Source organism: Phyllobates terribilis, unplaced genomic scaffold, assembly GCF_046119375.1.
Source record: "Phyllobates terribilis strain yellow unplaced genomic scaffold, ASM4611937v1 Scaffold_40__1_contigs__length_11209783, whole genome shotgun sequence".
Classification (NCBI taxonomy): Eukaryota; Metazoa; Chordata; class Amphibia; order Anura; family Dendrobatidae; genus Phyllobates; species Phyllobates terribilis.
The window spans coordinates 3172457-3192480 of record NW_027362800.1 but is presented as its reverse complement, the minus strand read 5'-3'; the positions used below and the strand labels follow the sequence as shown (position 1 = coordinate 3192480).

The 20024-nt window shown below is 43.3% G+C and overlaps 11 non-coding genes across 11 annotated transcripts; all 11 read left to right on the top strand.

Moving 5' to 3' along the window:
* The first annotated feature begins 911 nt into the window (after nt 1-911).
* Nucleotides 912-1107, top strand: LOC141185616 (U2 spliceosomal RNA). Its single transcript, XR_012260260.1, has one exon. It is a non-coding gene; the product is annotated as a U2 spliceosomal RNA (small nuclear RNA).
* Nucleotides 1108-2228: 1121 nt separating this feature from the next.
* Nucleotides 2229-2419, top strand: LOC141191198 (U2 spliceosomal RNA). The gene has a single exon (XR_012265197.1). It is a non-coding gene; the product is annotated as a U2 spliceosomal RNA (small nuclear RNA).
* Nucleotides 2420-8812: 6393 nt separating this feature from the next.
* On the top strand, nt 8813-9001 carry LOC141185757 (U2 spliceosomal RNA). The gene has a single exon (XR_012260377.1). It is a non-coding gene; the product is annotated as a U2 spliceosomal RNA (small nuclear RNA).
* A 1118-nt stretch (nt 9002-10119) lies between these two features.
* LOC141186660 (U2 spliceosomal RNA) lies at nt 10120-10310 on the top strand. The gene has a single exon (XR_012260917.1). It is a non-coding gene; the product is annotated as a U2 spliceosomal RNA (small nuclear RNA).
* A 1120-nt stretch (nt 10311-11430) lies between these two features.
* Nucleotides 11431-11621, top strand: LOC141186659 (U2 spliceosomal RNA). Its single transcript, XR_012260916.1, has one exon. It is a non-coding gene; the product is annotated as a U2 spliceosomal RNA (small nuclear RNA).
* Nucleotides 11622-12742: 1121 nt separating this feature from the next.
* Nucleotides 12743-12933, top strand: LOC141186657 (U2 spliceosomal RNA). Its single transcript, XR_012260915.1, has one exon. It is a non-coding gene; the product is annotated as a U2 spliceosomal RNA (small nuclear RNA).
* A 1119-nt stretch (nt 12934-14052) lies between these two features.
* On the top strand, nt 14053-14243 carry LOC141186656 (U2 spliceosomal RNA). Its single transcript, XR_012260914.1, has one exon. It is a non-coding gene; the product is annotated as a U2 spliceosomal RNA (small nuclear RNA).
* Nucleotides 14244-15360: 1117 nt separating this feature from the next.
* On the top strand, nt 15361-15551 carry LOC141186655 (U2 spliceosomal RNA). The gene has a single exon (XR_012260913.1). It is a non-coding gene; the product is annotated as a U2 spliceosomal RNA (small nuclear RNA).
* Nucleotides 15552-16671: 1120 nt separating this feature from the next.
* LOC141186653 (U2 spliceosomal RNA) lies at nt 16672-16862 on the top strand. The gene has a single exon (XR_012260911.1). It is a non-coding gene; the product is annotated as a U2 spliceosomal RNA (small nuclear RNA).
* A 1121-nt stretch (nt 16863-17983) lies between these two features.
* Nucleotides 17984-18174, top strand: LOC141184813 (U2 spliceosomal RNA). The gene has a single exon (XR_012259533.1). It is a non-coding gene; the product is annotated as a U2 spliceosomal RNA (small nuclear RNA).
* Nucleotides 18175-19293: 1119 nt separating this feature from the next.
* On the top strand, nt 19294-19484 carry LOC141186652 (U2 spliceosomal RNA). Its single transcript, XR_012260910.1, has one exon. It is a non-coding gene; the product is annotated as a U2 spliceosomal RNA (small nuclear RNA).
* Nucleotides 19485-20024: the final 540 nt, after the last annotated feature.

Sequence of the window (20024 nt, the reverse complement as noted above, 5' to 3'; positions counted from 1 at the left end):
TGTGCGTGGTAATCTTCAGGAGGCCAACAGAAAATCTAAAGACTACTTTGATAGGAAACGACAGGAGGTTTTGTTCGCTGTTGGTGACATGGTTTGGTTGTCCTCTAGGAATCTGCGGTTGAGGATTCCTTCTAAGAAATTGGGTCCCAAGTTTGTAGGGCCCTTTAAGGTGCTTCAGGTTGTCAACCAATCTGCTGTTAGGTTGGAGGTTCCTACCTCCTGGAGAATTAATCCGGTCTTTCATGTCTCTCTGTTAAAAAAAGCTGTTGTGTCGGATGGTGACGCCTCTGCCTCTGTTCCTCCGGTGGTGGAGGACGGGGAATATGAAATTTCTCGCATCCTTGACTCTAGACGGTATAGAGGTAGTTTGCAGTATCTTGTGGCCTGGAAAGGTTTCGGACCCGAGGATAACTCTTGGGTGAGGTCAGATGATGTTTCCGCGTCCAGACTTATCAGAGCGTTTCACAGGAGATTTCCTGATAAGCCTGGTCCTAGCGGATCCGGAGGATCCTCTTAGAAGGGGGGGTACTGTTAGAACCTTGCTGTTAGGTTTTTTTTCCTTTGCTGGTCACATGACCTTGTTGGCCTATTTAATCCTGCTCCGCCCTTCTGGCTTTGCTGGACTTCATTGTATTTCTACTTTCTAGCTAGCCTGTGCTCTGTATCTAACTCTGTTAGTTTGCTTGGTCTACGGACCTCTATGTTCAATCTATTTTGTTTGTTCGTCTTTCTGCTACTATTTCTGTTAGGAGGTGTCCCATATTCCTCCCAGTCCTTAGTACTTGTAGGGATTCCCTCCCCACATCTATAGGTCTTCGTACAGACTAGATTAGGACTTTAGCAGGTCTGATCGCAGGATCAGGTTCCCTGTTACATCGTAGGGATTCAGCTGAGTCCTATAGTAGGGACAGATCTCCTCTCTTTCCTTAGCTCTGGTAGCAGAACATAACAGTATCTGTTCTTATCAGTTTAATATCTGATACGTCCCCTATCTGGGGACCATATATTAAATGGATTTTTAGAACAGGGAGATGGAAAAAGAGCTTGCTCTGTCCACTCCACGCATTGACCTGGTATTGCAGTATCTCCAGGACCGGTGCACCCCTTCTTTAATGCAGTTTCTAAAATCAGAAAGAATTGAATTCAATGCTTTTTGTTCATTTTGCTTGTTTGTCGGATTTTGGGATGGACTCTTTGGCTTTGCTTTTCTTCTCCTCATTGGATTTTTCATGTTAAAAGTTGCAGAAGCCAGATGACAAGCTCATTTTGGTTCAACTTCAGCAACTGTGCATTGCATTGCCATGTAATGTAATGTAATGCAATGCTATCTATCTAGCTCTCCCTCTATACTTCCTTTTGGATAAACAGACATATTAGGCAAGCATTTTGGAGCTTTCACCTAAATAACTACAGGTGGTGAGATAAGCTGCACAATATAATTGACCTTTCAGTATATTGTTGCACACACACCATCTATTTAGCAAATGCCCTTGTTATCAACAGCAGCCTTTTAAACTCACCTGAGCTAACAGGTATGTGAGCTGGTTACTCTGCTGCGCTTAAAATTTCTTTTTTGGTTTGCTACAATGCCTTTTCTGAAACGTTGTCTCCCTCTGCTGGAACACTGACTTCTTTCATTTAATGCCTGCAGACTATAAAAGAGAAACCAACCCAAAAAGTTTGGTTGATTAGTCTGTGGCATTCTTTTAAACTGTTGCTTATGGCGGTCTCTGTGAGCTTCTCAGTGACATTCAGCCATCCAGGTATCCCGCCTGCAGTAGACGGAATGTGGCAATGGAACGCTGGCTGCGCGTGTCATAATAGGCTCTGAGCCTTTATATACCTGCGCACAGCAGCAGCCACCTTCAGTCTGCTGCTGGACAGCCAGCAGCAGCAGCAGCAGGAGAGGTAATTAATCAGCAACCCTCCTGCTAAGGGTAGACAGCTGCTCGTTCCACTCCCCCCCCCGCCTTAATTGGTTCTCCTCCCTTCCAACGGTGTTGAGGCGGGTGGGAACAGCCGGGGGTTGAGGGTACTGTGCTAAAAGAGGTGGAGTTATGCAGATCTAAAACGCGTGGATTGCAGCAGCAGCAAGCCGAAAAGTGCAGGCATGTGAGGGATCTAGAGGTTGACAGCATGTCTTCTTAACGGGAGTCCAGGTGGCCATCTCCACAAATGGACTTTTCAGAATCCTTGGGTGGCACCGTAGTCGGAAACCAATTCTGGTTATCGCTTCTTGGCCTTTTGGCTAAGATCAAGTGTAGTATCTGTTCTTATCAGTTTAATATCTGATACGTCCCCTATCTGGGGACCATATATTAAATGGATTTTTAGAACAGGGAGATGGAAAAAGAGCTTGCTCTGTCCACTCCACGCATTGACCTGGTATTGCAGTATCTCCAGGACCGGTGCACCCCTTCTTTAATGCAGTTTCTAAAATCAGAAAGAATTGAATTCAATGCTTTTTGTTCATTTTGCTTGTTTGTCGGATTTTGGGATGGACTCTTTGGCTTTGCTTTTCTTCTCCTCATTGGATTTTTCATGTTAAAAGTTGCAGAAGCCAGATGACAAGCTCATTTTGGTTCAACTTCAGCAACTGTGCATTGCATTGCCATGTAATGTAATGTAATGCAATGCTATCTATCTAGCTCTCCCTCTATACTTCCTTTTGGATAAACAGACATATTAGGCAAGCATTTTGGAGCTTTCACCTAAATAACTACAGGTGGTGAGATAAGCTGCACAATATAATTGACCTTTCAGTATATTGTTGCACACACACCATCTATTTAGCAAATGCCCTTGTTATCAACAGCAGCCTTTTAAACTCACCTGAGCTAACAGGTATGTGAGCTGGTTACTCTGCTGCGCTTAAAATTTCTTTTTTGGTTTGCTACAATGCCTTTTCTGAAACGTTGTCTCCCTCTGCTGGAACACTGACTTCTTTCATTTAATGCCTGCAGACTATAAAAGAGAAACCAACCCAAAAAGTTTGGTTGATTAGTCTGTGGCATTCTTTTAAACTGTTGCTTATGGCGGTCTCTGTGAGCTTCTCAGTGACATTCAGCCATCCAGGTATCCCGCCTGCAGTAGACGGAATGTGGCAATGGAACGCTGGCTGCGCGTGTCATAATAGGCTCTGAGCCTTTATATACCTGCGCACAGCAGCAGCCACCTTCAGTCTGCTGCTGGACAGCCAGCAGCAGCAGCAGCAGGAGAGGTAATTAATCAGCAACCCTCCTGCTAAGGGTAGACAGCTGCTCGTTCCACCCCCCCCGCCTTAATTGGTTCTCCTCCCTTCCAACGGTGTTGAGGCGGGTGGGAACAGCCGGGGGTTGAGGGTACTGTGCTAAAAGAGGTGGAGTTATGCAGATCTAAAACGCGTGGATTGCAGCAGCAGCAAGCCGAAAAGTGCAGGCATGTGAGGGATCTAGAGGTTGACAGCATGTCTTCTTAACGGGAGTCCAGGTGGCCATCTCCACAAATGGACTTTTCAGAATCCTTGGGTGGCACCGTAGTCGGAAACCAATTCTGGTTATCGCTTCTCGGCCTTTTGGCTACGATCAAGTGCTTTATTGCAGGAGATTGTGGTTGAAGGGCACTCGGGTACCCCTCTCCTTGGCCTGGCAGGATCGTCCACTTTGGTGGACTTAACCTGCTTGCTGCTATTAGGGAGAGGGCTTAGTCCCAGGGTAACGAGTTGCGATCCCCCAGCTTCCAGGTGTTTTTCGCTGCAAGAACACTGGGAGCGCAGATTGCAAGCGGCTGCAATTTGCAACCTTGTTGCGTTTTTCCATGGAGGTTGACCCTAACCTCGTGCCTCTTTATGCGAGGCTAAAAAACTCTATCCGAGTTCACTTCACGGCGGGTGGCTCGGATATGAGGAAATTAGGGTATGTAGTCCAGGACGTGCTCAGGAACCTTCTTGGCGTACAAAGGAATGAAATTCTCTCCATCCAGGATTATCCCAGAAGAGGTGACTATGACATCACATTCACCGGAGAAGGTATTTTTAGAGATGTACTAGAAAAGTTAAAAAAAGTTGAAAATAGTCCTGTTTTGAAAGGGATACAAATTGTTGAGCACGTCCTGGATGAGGTAAGACTGGTTATTGTAAAAGTATTTTCGCCCTTTGTTTCTGCTCCAGAAGTAATGTCATTTCTAGCAATTTATTTTAAAAGTGTTAAATGTATTGGGAAGATATTAAACGAATATAACATATGGACATCTAAGTGGAAATTCCTTGTGAAGTGTACAAGAGATCCAAATACACCAGGTGGTATACGGCTCCCCCCTGCCCGTTTCAAAATTGGGCAAACAAATGGGGATTTCTTCTTTTCTGGGATGCCAGTATATTGCAGAAATTGTGGGCGCTATGGTCATTCAAAAGAAAACTGTCATGTATCATGTAGAAATTGTGCTAGTGAAGAACATGAGACAAAAGAATGCCCTAAGGAAAAGAAATGCAGTTTTTGCCAGACTCCAGGTCACTTTTATTTTTCTTGCCCTCACAGATTTCGGGAAGATGAGCAAAAGGGGAAGTCCAAGACGTCCGACCAAGGACCAAAAGATCAGACCACCCCTCAGGAGGAGGAACAACAACCTGGAGCCTCTGGAGACAATAAGGGCGTACCAAATAGTGAAGTGTCTCCAGAGTCTATGACAGGTAAAATACCAAATCCCAAAACCTGGCTGCAGGACCTGCGGGAGTCCAAAAGGAGGGCTGAGAAGGAGCAGAAGGGCACTACTGGAAAGGTCAAAAGGGACCGGCAAAAGGCCGACACAGAAGCCCTTGCCCAGTCTGGGTCTCCTAGGGCTGAGGGCGCTGAGTGGATAAAGGTGGGTCCTAAGAAAAAGAAAAAGGGTGGTTCGGAGGAGGCAGCAGGAGGTGAACAGATGGACACTTCTCCAGAAGGGGACGTGGACGCTGGACCCTCAGAGGTTTCGGTCTCCGCTGCTACAGGTGGGGACCGGGATCTTGCTGCCTCTGAAGAGTCAGAGGCTCTGCCTTGTGCGCAACCTCCTCCTATAGGACGACCTTCTACAGGTCAAACAGGGGCGGCGGAACCCCTCGGGGACCCACCTGATGAGGAACTGCATGGCCAGCCAATGGAGACCCAGCGGGTTCTGCCAGCCAGCCCTCCGAGCTATGCCAGTGTAGCGTCGGGTTTATATAAATGTGGTAATCTTTCCTCCTCCACGGAGACTCTCGTGACGATACTATCAGATGAGGAGGGAGGCGCAAGCCCAGTGGTCTGATCAGGTTCATCGGACAGGTAAATCCGTTGCTCTTAGTTACCTAAGTAAAATTTTTACATTTTCTAATGATGGCTGAACTCAAAGGTATTTCCCTCAACGTGAGAGGCATAAAATCTAACACGAGAAGAACTGCTCTTTTTAATTTTTTTACGTGTTTTACTGCATCTGTATTTTTTCTGCAAGAATGTAATATCCCACATGAAATGTCATATCAAAAATATAAAGATGAGTGGAAGTGTGGGCCATCTGTCTGGTCCGGATCGAATGCTGCAGGATCAGCGGGTGTAGCCATACTTTTTAAAGGGAACGTTTTAATTGATTTTATTCAGGAAATTTTACCAGGTCGTATTTTATTAGTGAAAGCTTTTATTGATGGTATTAGATGGCAGTTTTTAAATTTTTATGGATCCCCAGAGAAAAATGAAAGAGCCGAAATGCTTGATCTTTTACCATTATTTATTAATAACTCTGAACCTTTTATCTTAGCAGGGGATTTTAATTGTGTTTTAAAAGGTGAAAACCGGCGCTCCAGCTCTGTAAGCAGGAACTACGATAAAACCTCAGGTATGCTACATGATATAGTCAAAGATGCTAAATTGATAGACATATATAAAGAGTGTCATAGTGACAGCCCAGAGGACGCCGGTTTCACTTGGAGCAATGCTAATTGTAGCTCTAGGATTGATTTTATTTTTGGTTCAGATAAAACAATACCTGCCAAATGTGAAGTTTTAACTAATATATTTTCAGACCATAAACTTTTATCCTTTACCATAAAAGTAAATGACAACAAAAAATGTGGTAAGAAAAGCTGGAAAATGAACGTATCCCTTTTAACCGACCCGCAGATTTTATCAGATTTTATTGAGTTTTATAGGAAATGTAGAAAAGGGAAAAAAACAAATGAGACTATGAGTGTATGGTGGGATAGAATGAAAGTAAAAATAAAAGACTTTTTTATTAAAAAGAGTATATGTAGAGCCAAAGAAAAATATGAAGAATATAGAATTTTAAATACCCGCCTACAAACATTATTTAAGCTCAGAGACAATGGGATAGATGTACAACTTGATATTTCAAACTTAAAAGAAGAGATTTCAAAATGGCTAGAACAAAAAGGAAAAGAGATAATTTTTCGTTCTAGAGTACAACATATAGAAGAAAATGAAAAGTGTTCCAGATATTTTTTTAGGAAAAATAAAAAAGAAAAAGTGATAATTGACCATATAGATGGTGAGAATAATATAAAAAATATGCTGGGTAAAGTTGAGGTTTTTTTTTCTAATCTTTTTAATGGAAAAAATATAGATAATAAATTAATGGATGATTCGCTGCAAGGACTAACAGCTGTTTTAGATCCCGCATCCCAAGAGTTTTTATCCCAAGTTTTAACGGAACAAGAAGTGTTAAAAACTATTAAAAGTTTTAAAACTGGAAAGGTCCCTGGTCCTGATGGCATCCCAATAGAATTTTATGTATGTTTTTATGATATTTTAAAAGATGATTTGTTTTATTTGTTTACTGAGGTTTTTAATAATAAGGTTTTATTAAATTCCTGGAAGAAAGGTGAAGTCTCCCTCCTATACAAAAAAGGTGATAAATCAAAATTAGAAAACTGGAGACCAATAACACTTTTAAATTGTGACTATAAAATAATGGCTAAAATTTGTGCAAATCGTCTAAAAGAAGTCATCAGCAAAGTTATTCATTCTAATCAAGTGTGTGGGGTGCCGGGGCGCAGTATATGGGACAATCTGAATTTAGTGAAAGACTGTATTGAGGATGTGAAAGACAGAAAGGGGAAAATGGCGATTTTATCTATTGATTTTGAAAAAGCATTTGACCGTGTCTCACACTTTTATCTTTTTAAAGTTTTAGAGAAAATGGGCATACCAGAAGGGTTTTTACTATCGCTTAAAGCATTTTACAAGGATTGTACAAGTAAGATTTTAGTGAATGGTTTTAAGACACAAGAGGTATTTTTACGGTCAGGGGTGAAACAGGGATGCCCTCTGTCCCCCCTACTGTTTATCTGTGCACTGGAACCAATGTTATGTGCAATACGCCAAAATAAACAGATATGCGGTGTCCCTCTGCCTGGAAGCGGTGGTTTGGAGGCCAAGGTTGTAGGCTACATGGATGACGTGGCGGTCTTGTGTACAGATGCACCATCACTTACGGCCACTCTCCATCAAGTGCAATCCTTTTGTCTAGCTTCTGGTTTTAAAATCAATTTTAATAAGTGTAACATTTTAAGTGTTGGGGGGATGATTTTACGTGATGTACCAATTAATGTCTCCGAATCCATTTCCATTTTAGGTATATCATTCACTGAAAATAATGATGGTTATAATAGTTGGGAAACAGTTACACAGAAAGTAAATACGAAAATATGTATGTGGAACATGAGGAGACTTACAATGGAGGGTAAAGTATTGGTTTTAAAGATGGTGATTTTACCTCTTTTATTGTATCTTAGCATGGTTTTCCCCCCGCCTGTTAATGTTTTAAAAAAGATAACCAAAACCTGTTTTACCTTCTTTTGGAACTCAAAAATGGAAAAGCTGAAAAGAGAAATCGTGATGAAATCAAAAGTAAAAGGTGGTAAAGATTTTCCAGATTTTAATAGGTTTCTTTTAATCCATCTGTTCGTTTACTGTTTTAATGCCCTTTTTAAGAATCACTATTGGTCCTTTTTTATGCGTTTTAATACAGGATTTTTTATGAGAAAGTTTGGATGGTATGAAGTTAATATATCTGTGCCCCATGCTTTTAATTTGTCGACGCATTATGAGATTTTAAGGAAAATAGTGTCCGATTTTAATTTAGGGACTAAGAAAATAGAGGAATTAAGAAATAGTAAGAAACTAATTCAAGAAATACGTAAAAGTGAGGAAATATGTAATGTTGACAGATATGATGATGACAAATCTATGTCTATCTGGAAAATGATTAACGTTTTTTATCTTTTTAATGAACAGAGAGATCTGGCTTGGAGTTGCATGCACCGCTGTCTTCCTTGCCGGGCATTCCAATACAGAAGAGGATTTGTGAGGTCTGCCATCTGCCCAAGAGCCGGATGCCAAGACGAGGAAACGGTGGAACATCTATTATGGACATGTAATTTTGCAAAGGATTTCTGGAGAAGACTGCTCCCCCTACTGGAAAGGGTGGCAGACCTCAAGGACTTTACATATAAAACTGTGCTATACGGACTTATGGAATGCCCCACAATGGACCAGTACACAATGGCTTGGAAGACAGTGAACTGCGCCAAGTCATCTCTCTGGAAAGCGCGCAACATTGCTATTTTTAAACAAGATGTTTTATCAGTGAATGATGTTTTAAGTTTATGTTTATGTGAAATGTATACTTATTATTTAATTGACAAAAAGAAGAATGTACATATTTCCAAAAAATGGCTTGTTGACCAATGGAACCTAATTATTTAAAATCTTTGTATTTTTTTGTTTTGTAAATTTCATTTGTCTTTTAACGTTTGGTATTTGTTTAATTATGCTTGTAATTTGTTAAAGTTTTAATAAACGGTTTTATCCCTCTGCAGGGGATAGCCAAATTAAAAAAAAAATCTGTTCTTATCAGTTTAATATCTGATACGTCCCCTATCTGGGGACCATATATTAAATGGATTTTTAGAACAGGGAGATGGAAAAAGAGCTTGCTCTGTCCACTCCACGCATTGACCTGGTATTGCAGTATCTCCAGGACCGGTGCACCCCTTCTTTAATGCAGTTTCTAAAATCAGAAAGAATTGAATTCAATGCTTTTTGTTCATTTTGCTTGTTTGTCGGATTTTGGGATGGACTCTTTGGCTTTGCTTTTCTTCTCCTCATTGGATTTTTCATGTTAAAAGTTGCAGAAGCCAGATGACAAGCTCATTTTGGTTCAACTTCAGCAACTGTGCATTGCATTGCCATGTAATGTAATGTAATGCAATGCTATCTATCTAGCTCTCCCTCTATACTTCCTTTTGGATAAACAGACATATTAGGCAAGCATTTTGGAGCTTTCACCTAAATAACTACAGGTGGTGAGATAAGCTGCACAATATAATTGACCTTTCAGTATATTGTTGCACACACACCATCTATTTAGCAAATGCCCTTGTTATCAACAGCAGCCTTTTAAACTCACCTGAGCTAACAGGTATGTGAGCTGGTTACTCTGCTGCGCTTAAAATTTATTTTTTGGTTTGCTACAATGCCTTTTCTGAAACGTTGTCTCCCTCTGCTGGAACACTGACTTCTTTCATTTAATGCCTGCAGACTATAAAAGAGAAACCAACCCAAAAAGTTTGGTTGATTAGTCTGTGGCATTCTTTTAAACTGTTGCTTATGGCGGTCTCTGTGAGCTTCTCAGTGACATTCAGCCATCCAGGTATCCCGCCTGCAGTAGACGGAATGTGGCAATGGAACGCTGGCTGCGCGTGTCATAATAGGCTCTGAGCCTTTATATACCTGCGCACAGCAGCAGCCACCTTCAGTCTGCTGCTGGACAGCCAGCAGCAGCAGCAGCAGGAGAGGTAATTAATCAGCAACCCTCCTGCTAAGGGTAGACAGCTGCTCGTTCCACCCCCCCCGCCTTAATTGGTTCTCCTCCCTTCCAACGGTGTTGAGGCGGGTGGGAACAGCCGGGGGTTGAGGGTACTGTGCTAAAAGAGGTGGAGTTATGCAGATCTAAAACGCGTGGATTGCAGCAGCAGCAAGCCGAAAAGTGCAGGCATGTGAGGGATCTAGAGGTTGACAGCATGTCTTCTTAACGGGAGTCCAGGTGGCCTTCTCCACAAATGGACTTTTCAGAATCCTTGGGTGGCACCGTAGTCGGAAACCAATTCTGGTTATCGCTTCTCGGCCTTTTGGCTAAGATCAAGTGTAGTATCTGTTCTTATCAGTTTAATATCTGATACGTCCCCTATCTGGGGACCATATATTAAATGGATTTTTAGAACAGGGAGATGGAAAAAGAGCTTGCTCTGTCCACTCCACGCATTGACCTGGTATTGCAGTATCTCCAGGACCGGTGCACCCCTTCTTTAATGCAGTTTCTAAAATCAGAAAGAATTGAATTCAATGCTTTTTGTTCATTTTGCTTGTTTGTCGGATTTTGGGATGGACTCTTTGGCTTTGCTTTTCTTCTCCTCATTGGATTTTTCATGTTAAAAGTTGCAGAAGCCAGATGACAAGCTCATTTTGGTTCAACTTCAGCAACTGTGCATTGCATTGCCATGTAATGTAATGTAATGCAATGCTATCTATCTAGCTCTCCCTCTATACTTCCTTTTGGATAAACAGACATATTAGGCAAGCATTTTGGAGCTTTCACCTAAATAACTACAGGTGGTGAGATAAGCTGCACAATATAATTGACCTTTCAGTATATTGTTGCACACACACCATCTATTTACCAAATGCCCTTGTTATCAACAGCAGCCTTTTAAACTCACCTGAGCTAACAGGTATGTGAGCTGGTTACTCTGCTGCGCTTAAAATTTCTTTTTTGGTTTGCTACAATGCCTTTTCTGAAACGTTGTCTCCCTCTGCTGGAACACTGACTTCTTTCATTTAATGCCTGCAGACTATAAAAGAGAAACCAACCCAAAAAGTTTGGTTGATTAGTCTGTGGCATTCTTTTAAACTGTTGCTTATGGCGGTCTCTGTGAGCTTCTCAGTGACATTCAGCCATCCAGGTATCCCGCCTGCAGTAGACGGAATGTGGCAATGGAACGCTGGCTGCGCGTGTCATAATAGGCTCTGAGCCTTTATATACCTGCGCACAGCAGCAGCCACCTTCAGTCTGCTGCTGGACAGCCAGCAGCAGCAGCAGCAGGAGAGGTAATTAATCAGCAACCCTCCTGCTAAGGGTAGACAGCTGCTCGTTCCACCCCCCCCCCGCCTTAATTGGTTCTCCTCCCTTCCAACGGTGTTGAGGCGGGTGGGAACAGCCGGGGGTTGAGGGTACTGTGCTAAAAGAGGTGGAGTTATGCAGATCTAAAACGCGTGGATTGCAGCAGCAGCAAGCCGAAAAGTGCAGGCATGTGAGGGATCTAGAGGTTGACAGCATATCTTCTTAACGGGAGTCCAGGTGGCCATCTCCACAAATGGACTTTTCAGAATCCTTGGGTGGCACCGTAGTCGGAAACCAATTCTGGTTATCGCTTCTCGGCCTTTTGGCTAAGATCAAGTGTAGTATCTGTTCTTATCAGTTTAATATCTGATACGTCCCCTATCTGGGGACCATATATTAAATGGATTTTTAGAACAGGGAGATGGAAAAAGAGCTTGCTCTGTCCACTCCACGCATTGACCTGGTATTGCAGTATCTCCAGGACCGGTGCACCCCTTCTTTAATGCAGTTTCTAAAATCAGAAAGAATTGAATTCAATGCTTTTTGTTCATTTTGCTTGTTTGTCGGATTTTGGGATGGACTCTTTGGCTTTGCTTTTCTTCTCCTCATTGGATTTTTCATGTTAAAAGTTGCAGAAGCCAGATGACAAGCTCATTTTGGTTCAACTTCAGCAACTGTGCATTGCATTGCCATGTAATGTAATGTAATGCAATGCTATCTATCTAGCTCTCCCTCTATACTTCCTTTTGGATAAACAGACATATTAGGCAAGCATTTTGGAGCTTTCACCTAAATAACTACAGGTGGTGAGATAAGCTGCACAATATTATTGACCTTTCAGTATATTGTTGCACACACACCATCTATTTAGCAAATGCCCTTGTTATCAACAGCAGCCTTTTAAACTCACCTGAGCTAACAGGTATGTGAGCTGGTTACTCTGCTGCGCTTAAAATTTCTTTTTTGGTTTGCTACAATGCCTTTTCTGAAACGTTGTCTCCCTCTGCGGGAACACTGACTTCTTTCATTTAATGCCTGCAGACTATAAAAGAGAAACCAACCCAAAAAGTTTGGTTGATTAGTCTGTGGCATTCTTTTAAACTGTTGCTTACGGCGGTCTCTGTGAGCTTCTCAGTGACATTCAGCCATCCAGGTATCCCGCCTGCAGTAGACGGAATGTGGCAATGGAACGCTGGCTGCGCGTGTCATAATAGGCTCTGAGCCTTTATATACCTGCGCACAGCAGCAGCCACCTTCAGTCTGCTGCTGGACAGCCATCAGTAGCAGCAGCAGGAGAGGTAATTAATCAGCAACCCTCCTGCTAAGGGTAGACAGCTGCTCGTTCCACCCCCCCCCCCGCCTTAATTGGTTCTCCTCCCTTCCAACGGTGTTGAGGCGGGTGGGAACAGCCGGGGGTTGAGGGTACTGTGCTAAAAGAGGTGGAGTTATGCAGATCTAAAACGCGTGGATTGCAGCAGCAGCAAGCCGAAAAGTGCAGGCATGTGAGGGATCTAGAGGTTGACAGCATGTCTTCTTAACGGGAGTCCAGGTGGCCATCTCCACAAATGGACTTTTCAGAATCCTTGGGTGGCACCGTAGTCGGAAACCAATTCTGGTTATCGCTTCTCGGCCTTTTGGCTAAGATCAAGTGTAGTATCTGTTCTTATCAGTTTAATATCTGATACGTCCCCTATCTGGGGACCATATATTAAATGGATTTTTAGAACAGGGAGATGGAAAAAGAGCTTGCTCTGTCCACTCCACGCATTGACCTGGTATTGCAGTATCTCCAGGACCGGTGCACCCCTTCTTTAATGCAGTTTCTAAAATCAGAAAGAATTGAATTCAATGCTTTTTGTTCATTTTGCTTGTTTGTCGGATTTTGGGATGGACTCTTTGGCTTTGCTTTTCTTCTCCTCATTGGATTTTTCATGTTAAAAGTTGCAGAAGCCAGATGACAAGCTCATTTTGGTTCAACTTCAGCAACTGTGCATTGCATTGCCATGTAATGTAATGTAATGCAATGCTATCTATCTAGCTCTCCCTCTATACTTCCTTTTGGATAAACAGACATATTAGGCAAGCATTTTGGAGCTTTCACCTAAATAACTACAGGTGGTGAGATAAGCTGCACAATATAATTGACCTTTCAGTATATTGTTGCACACACACCATCTATTTAGCAAATGCCCTTGTTATCAACAGCAGCCTTTTAAACTCACCTGAGCTAACAGGTATGTGAGCTGGTTACTCTGCTGCGCTTAAAATTTCTTTTTTGGTTTGCTACAATGCCTTTTCTGAAACGTTGTCTCCCTCTGCTGGAACACTGACTTCTTTCATTTAATGCCTGCAGACTATAAAAGAGAAACCAACCCAAAAAGTTTGGTTGATTAGTCTGTGGCATTCTTTTAAACTGTTGCTTATGGCGGTCTCTGTGAGCTTCTCAGTGACATTCAGCCATCCAGGTATCCCGCCTGCAGTAGACGGAATGTGGCAATGGAACGCTGGCTGCGCGTGTCATAATAGGCTCTGAGCCTTTATATACCTGCGCACAGCAGCAGCCACCTTCAGTCTGCTGCTGGACAGCCAGCAGCAGCAGCAGCAGGAGAGGTAATTAATCAGCAACCCTCCTGCTAAGGGTAGACAGCTGCTCGTTCCACCCCCCCCCGCCTTAATTGGTTCTCCTCCCTTCCAACGGTGTTGAGGCGGGTGGGAACAGCCGGGGGTTGAGGGTACTGTGCTAAAAGAGGTGGAGTTATGCAGATCTAAAACGCGTGGATTGCAGCAGCAGCAAGCCGAAAAGTGCAGGCATGTGAGGGATCTAGAGGTTGACAGCATATCTTCTTAACGGGAGTCCAGGTGGCCATCTCCACAAATGGACTTTTCAGAATCCTTGGGTGGCACCGTAGTCGGAAACCAATTCTGGTTATCGCTTCTCGGCCTTTTGGCTAAGATCAAGTGTAGTATCTGTTCTTATCAGTTTAATATCTGATACGTCCCCTATCTGGGGACCATATATTAAATGGATTTTTAGAACAGGGAGATGGAAAAAGAGCTTGCTCTGTCCACTCCACGCATTGACCTGGTATTGCAGTATCTCCAGGACCGGTGCACCCCTTCTTTAATGCAGTTTCTAAAATCAGAAAGAATTGAATTCAATGCTTTTTGTTCATTTTGCTTGTTTGTCGGATTTTGGGATGGACTCTTTGGCTTTGCTTTTCTTCTCCTCATTGGATTTTTCATGTTAAAAGTTGCAGAAGCCAGATGACAAGCTCATTTTGGTTCAACTTCAGCAACTGTGCATTGCATTGCCATGTAATGTAATGTAATGCAATGCTATCTATCTAGCTCTCCCTCTATACTTCCTTTTGGATAAACAGACATATTAGGCAAGCATTTTGGAGCTTTCACCTAAATAACTACAGGTGGTGAGATAAGCTGCACAATATAATTGACCTTTCAGTATATTGTTGCACACACACCATCTATTTAGCAAATGCCCTTGTTATCAACAGCAGCCTTTTAAACTCACCTGAGCTAACAGGTATGTGAGCTGGTTACTCTGCTGCGCTTAAAATTTCTTTTTTGGTTTGCTACAATGCCTTTTCTGAAACGTTGTCTCCCTCTGCTGGAACACTGACTTCTTTCATTTAATGCCTGCAGACTATAAAAGAGAAACCAACCCAAAAAGTTTGGTTGATTAGTCTGTGGCATTCTTTTAAACTGTTGCTTATGGCGGTCTCTGTGAGCTTCTCAGTGACATTCAGCCATCCAGGTATCCCGCCTGCAGTAGACGGAATGTGGCAATGGAACGCTGGCTGCGCGTGTCATAATAGGCTCTGAGCCTTTATATACCTGCGCACAGCAGCAGCCACCTTCAGTCTGCTGCTGGACAGCCAGCAGCAGCAGCAGGAGAGGTAATTAATCAGCAACCCTCCTGCTAAGGGTAGACAGCTGCTCGTTCCACCCCCCCCCCGCCTTAATTGGTTCTCCTCCCTTCCAACGGTGTTGAGGCGGGTGGGAACAGCCGGGGGTTGAGGGTACTGTGCTAAAAGAGGTGGAGTTATGCAGATCTAAAACGCGTGGATTGCAGCAGCAGCAAGCCGAAAAGTGCAGGCATGTGAGGGATCTAGAGGTTGACAGCATGTCTTCTTAACGGGAGTCCAGGTGGCCATCTCCACAAATGGACTTTTCAGAATCCTTGGGTGGCACCGTAGTCGGAAACCAATTCTGGTTATCGCTTCTCGGCCTTTTGGCTAAGATCAAGTGTAGTATCTGTTCTTATCAGTTTAATATCTGATACGTCCCCTATCTGGGGACCATATATTAAATGGATTTTTAGAACAGGGAGATGGAAAAAGAGCTTGCTCTGTCCACTCCACGCATTGACCTGGTATTGCAGTATCTCCAGGACCGGTGCACCCCTTCTTTAATGCAGTTTCTAAAATCAGAAAGAATTGAATTCAATGCTTTTTGTTCATTTTGCTTGTTTGTCGGATTTTGGGATGGACTCTTTGGCTTTGCTTTTCTTCTCCTCATTGGATTTTTCATGTTAAAAGTTGCAGAAGCCAGATGACAAGCTCATTTTGGTTCAAATTCAGCAACTGTGCATTGCATTGCCATGTAATGTAATGTAATGCAATGCTATCTATCTAGCTCTCCCTCTATACTTCCTTTTGGATAAACAGACATATTAGGCAAGCATTTTGGAGCTTTCACCTAAATAACTACAGGTGGTGAGATAAGCTGCACAATATAATTGACCTTTCAGTATATTGTTGCACACACACCATCTATTTAGCAAATGCCCTTGTTATCAACAGCAGCCTTTTAAACTCACCTGAGCTAACAGGTATGTGAGCTGGTTACTCTGCTGCGCTTAAAATTTGTTTTTTGGTTTGCTACAATGCCTTTTCTGAAACGTTGTCTCCCTCTGCTGGAACACTGACTTCTTTCATTTAATGCCTGCAGACTATAAAAGAGAAACCAACCCAAAAAGTTTGGTTGATTAGTCTGTGGCATTCTTTTAAACTGTTGCTTATGGCGGTCTCTGTGAGCTTCTCAGTGACATTCAGCCATCCAGGTATCCCGCCTGCAGTAGACGGAATGTGGCAATGGAACGCTGGCTGCGCGTGTCATAATAGGCTCTGAGCCTATATATACCTGCGCACAGCAGCAGCCACCTTCAGTCTGCTGCTGGACAGCCAGCAGCAGCAGCAGCAGGAGAGGTAATTAATCAGCAACCCTCCTGCTAAGGGTAGACAGCTGCTCGTTCCACCCCCCCCCCGCCTTAATTGGTTCTCCTCCCTTCCAACGGTGTTGAGGCGGGTGGGAACAGCCGGGGGTTGAGGGTACTGTGCTAAAAGAGGTGGAGTTATGCAGATCTAAAACGCGTGGATTGCAGCAGCAGCAAGCCGAAAAGTGCAGGCATGTGAGGGATCTAGAGGTTGACAGCATGTCTTCTTAACGGGAGTCCAGGTGGCCATCTCCACAAATGTACTTTTCAGAATCCTTGGGTGGCACCGTAGTCGGAAACCAATTCTGGTTATCGCTTCTCGGCCTTTTGGCTAAGATCAAGTGTAGTATCTGTTCTTATCAGTTTAATATCTGATACGTCCCCTATCTGGGGACCATATATTAAATGGATTTTTAGAACAGGGAGATGGAAAAAGAGCTTGCTCTGTCCACTCCACGCATTGACCTGGTATTGCAGTATCTCCAGGACCGGTGCACCCCTTCTTTAATGCAGTTTCTAAAATCAGAAAGAATTGAATTCAATGCTTTTTGTTCATTTTGCTTGTTTGTCAGATTTTGGGATGGACTCTTTGGCTTTGCTTTTCTTCTCCTCATTGGATTTTTCATGTTAAAAGTTGCAGAAGCCAGATGACAAGCTCATTTTGGTTCAACTTCAGCAACTGTGCATTGCATTGCCATGTAATGTAATGTAATGCAATGCTATCTATCTAGCTCTCCCTCTATACTTCCTTTTGGATAAACAGACATATTAGGCAAGCATTTTGGAGCTTTCACCTAAATAACTACAGGTGGTGAGATAAGCTGCACAATATAATTGACCTTTCAGTATATTGTTGCACACACACCATCTATTTAGCAAATGCCCTTATTATCAACAGCAGCCTTTTAAACTCACCTGAGCTAACAGGTATGTGAGCTGGTTACTCTGCTGCGCTTAAAATTTCTTTTTTGGTTTGCTACAATGCCTTTTCTGAAACGTTGTCTCCCTCTGCTGGAACACTGACTTCTTTCATTTAATGCCTGCAGACTATAAAAGAGAAACCAACCCAAAAAGTTTGGTTGATTAGTCTGTGGCATTCTTTTAAACTGCTGCTTATGGCGGTCTCTGTGAGCTTCTTAGTGACATTCAGCCATCCAGGTATCCCGCCTGCAGTAGACGGAATGTGGCAATGGAACGCTGGTTGCGCGTGTCATAATAGGCTCTGAGCCTTTATATACCTGCGCACAGCAGCAGCCACCTTCAGTCTGCTGCTGGACAGCCAGCAGCAGCAGCAGCAGGAGAGGTAATTAATCAGCAACCCTCCTGCTAAGGGTAGACAGCTGCTCGTTCCACCCCCCCCCCCGCCTTAATTGGTTCTCCTCCCTTCCAACGGTGTTGAGGCGGGTGGGAACAGCCGGGGGTTGAGGGTACTGTGCTAAAAGAGGTGGAGTTATGCAGATCTAAAACGCGTGGATTGCAGCAGCAGCAAGCCGAAAAGTGCAGGCATGTGAGGGATCTAGAGGTTGACAGCATGTCTTCTTAACGGGAGTCCAGGTGGCCATCTCCACAAATGGACTTTTCAGAATCCTTGGGTGGCACCGTAGTCGGAAACCAATTCTGGTTATCGCTTCTCGGCCTTTTGGCTAAGATCAAGAGTAGTATCTGTTCTTATCAGTTTAATATCTGATACGTCCCCTATCTGGGGACCATATATTAAATGGATTTTTAGAACAGGGAGATGGAAAAAGAGCTTGCTCTGTCCACTCCACGCATTGACCTGGTATTGCAGTATCTCCAGGACCGGTGCACCCCTTCTTTAATGCAGTTTCTAAAATCAGAAAGAATTGAATTCAATGCTTTTTGTTCATTTTGCTTGTTTGTCGGATTTTGGGATGGACTCTTTGGCTTTGCTTTTCTTCTCCTCATTGGATTTTTCATGTTAAAAGTTGCAGAAGCCAGATGACAAGCTCATTTTGGTTCAACTTCAGCAACTGTGCATTGCATTGCCATGTAATGTAATGTAATGCAATGCTATCTATCTAGCTCTCCCTCTATACTTCCTTTTGGATAAACAGACATATTAGGCAAGCATTTTGGAGCTTTCACCTAAATAACTACAGGTGGTGAGATAAGCTGCACAATATAATTGACCTTTCAGTATATTGTTGCACACACACCATCTATTTAGCAAATGCCCTTGTTATCAACAGCAGCCTTTTAAACTCACCTGAGCTAACAGGTATGTGAGCTGGTTACTCTGCTGCGCTTAAAATTTCTTTTTTGGTTTGCTACAATGCCTTTTCTGAAACGTTGTCTCCCTCTGCTGGAACACTGACTTCTTTCATTTAATGCCTGCAGACTATAAAAGAGAAACCAACCCAAAAAGTTTGGTTGATTAGTCTGTGGCATTCTTTTAAACTGTTGCTTATGGCGGTCTCTGTGAGCTTCTCAGTGACATTCAGCCATCCAGGTATCCCGCCTGCAGTAGACGGAATGTGGCAATGGAACGCTGGCTGCGCGTGTCATAATAGGCTCTGAGCCTTTATATACCTGCGCACAGCAGCAGCCACCTTCAGTCTGCTGCTGGACAGCCAGCAGCAGCAGCAGCAGGAGAGGTAATTAATCAGCAACCCTCCTGCTAAGGGTAGACAGCTGCTCGTTCCACCCCCCCCCGCCTTAATTGGTTCTCCTCCCTTCCAACGGTGTTGAGGCGGGTGGGAACAGCCGGGGGTTGAGGGTACTGTGCTAAAAGAGGTGGAGTTATGCAGATCTAAAACGCGTGGATTGCAGCAGCAGCAAGCCGAAAAGTGCAGGCATGTGAGGGATCTAGAGGTTGACAGCATGTCTTCTTAACGGGAGTCCAGGTGGCCATCTCCACAAATGGACTTTTCAGAATCCTTGGGTGGCACCGTAGTCGGAAACCAATTCTGGTTATCGCTTCTCGGCCTTTTGGCTAAGATCAAGTGTAGTATCTGTTCTTATCAGTTTAATATCTGATACGTCCCCTATCTGGGGACCATATATTAAATGGATTTTTAGAACAGGGAGATGGAAAAAGAGCTTGCTCTGTCCACTCCACGCATTGACCTGGTATTGCAGTATCTCCAGGACCGGTGCACCCCTTCTTTAATGCAGTTTCTAAAATCAGAAAGAATTGAATTCAATGCTTTTTGTTCATTTTGCTTGTTTGTCGGATTTTGGGATGGACTCTTTGGCTTTGCTTTTCTTCTCCTCATTGGATTTTTCATGTTAAAAGTTGCAGAAGCCAGATGACAAGCTCATTTTGGTTCAACTTCAGCAACTGTGCATTGCATTGCCATGTAACGTAATGTAATGCAATGCTATCTATCTAGCTCTCCCTCTATACTTCCTTTTGGATAAACAGACATATTAGGCAAGCATTTTGGAGCTTTCACCTAAATAACTACAGGTGGTGAGATAAGCTGCACAATATAATTGACCTTTCAGTATATTGTTGCACACACACCATCTATTTAGCAAATGCCCTTGTTATCAACAGCAGCCTTTTAAACTCACCTGAGCTAACAGGTATGTGAGCTGGTTACTCTGCTGCGCTTAAAATTTCTTTTTTGGTTTGCTACAATGCCTTTTCTGAAACGTTGTCTCCCTCTGCTGGAACACTGACTTCTTTCATTTAATGCCT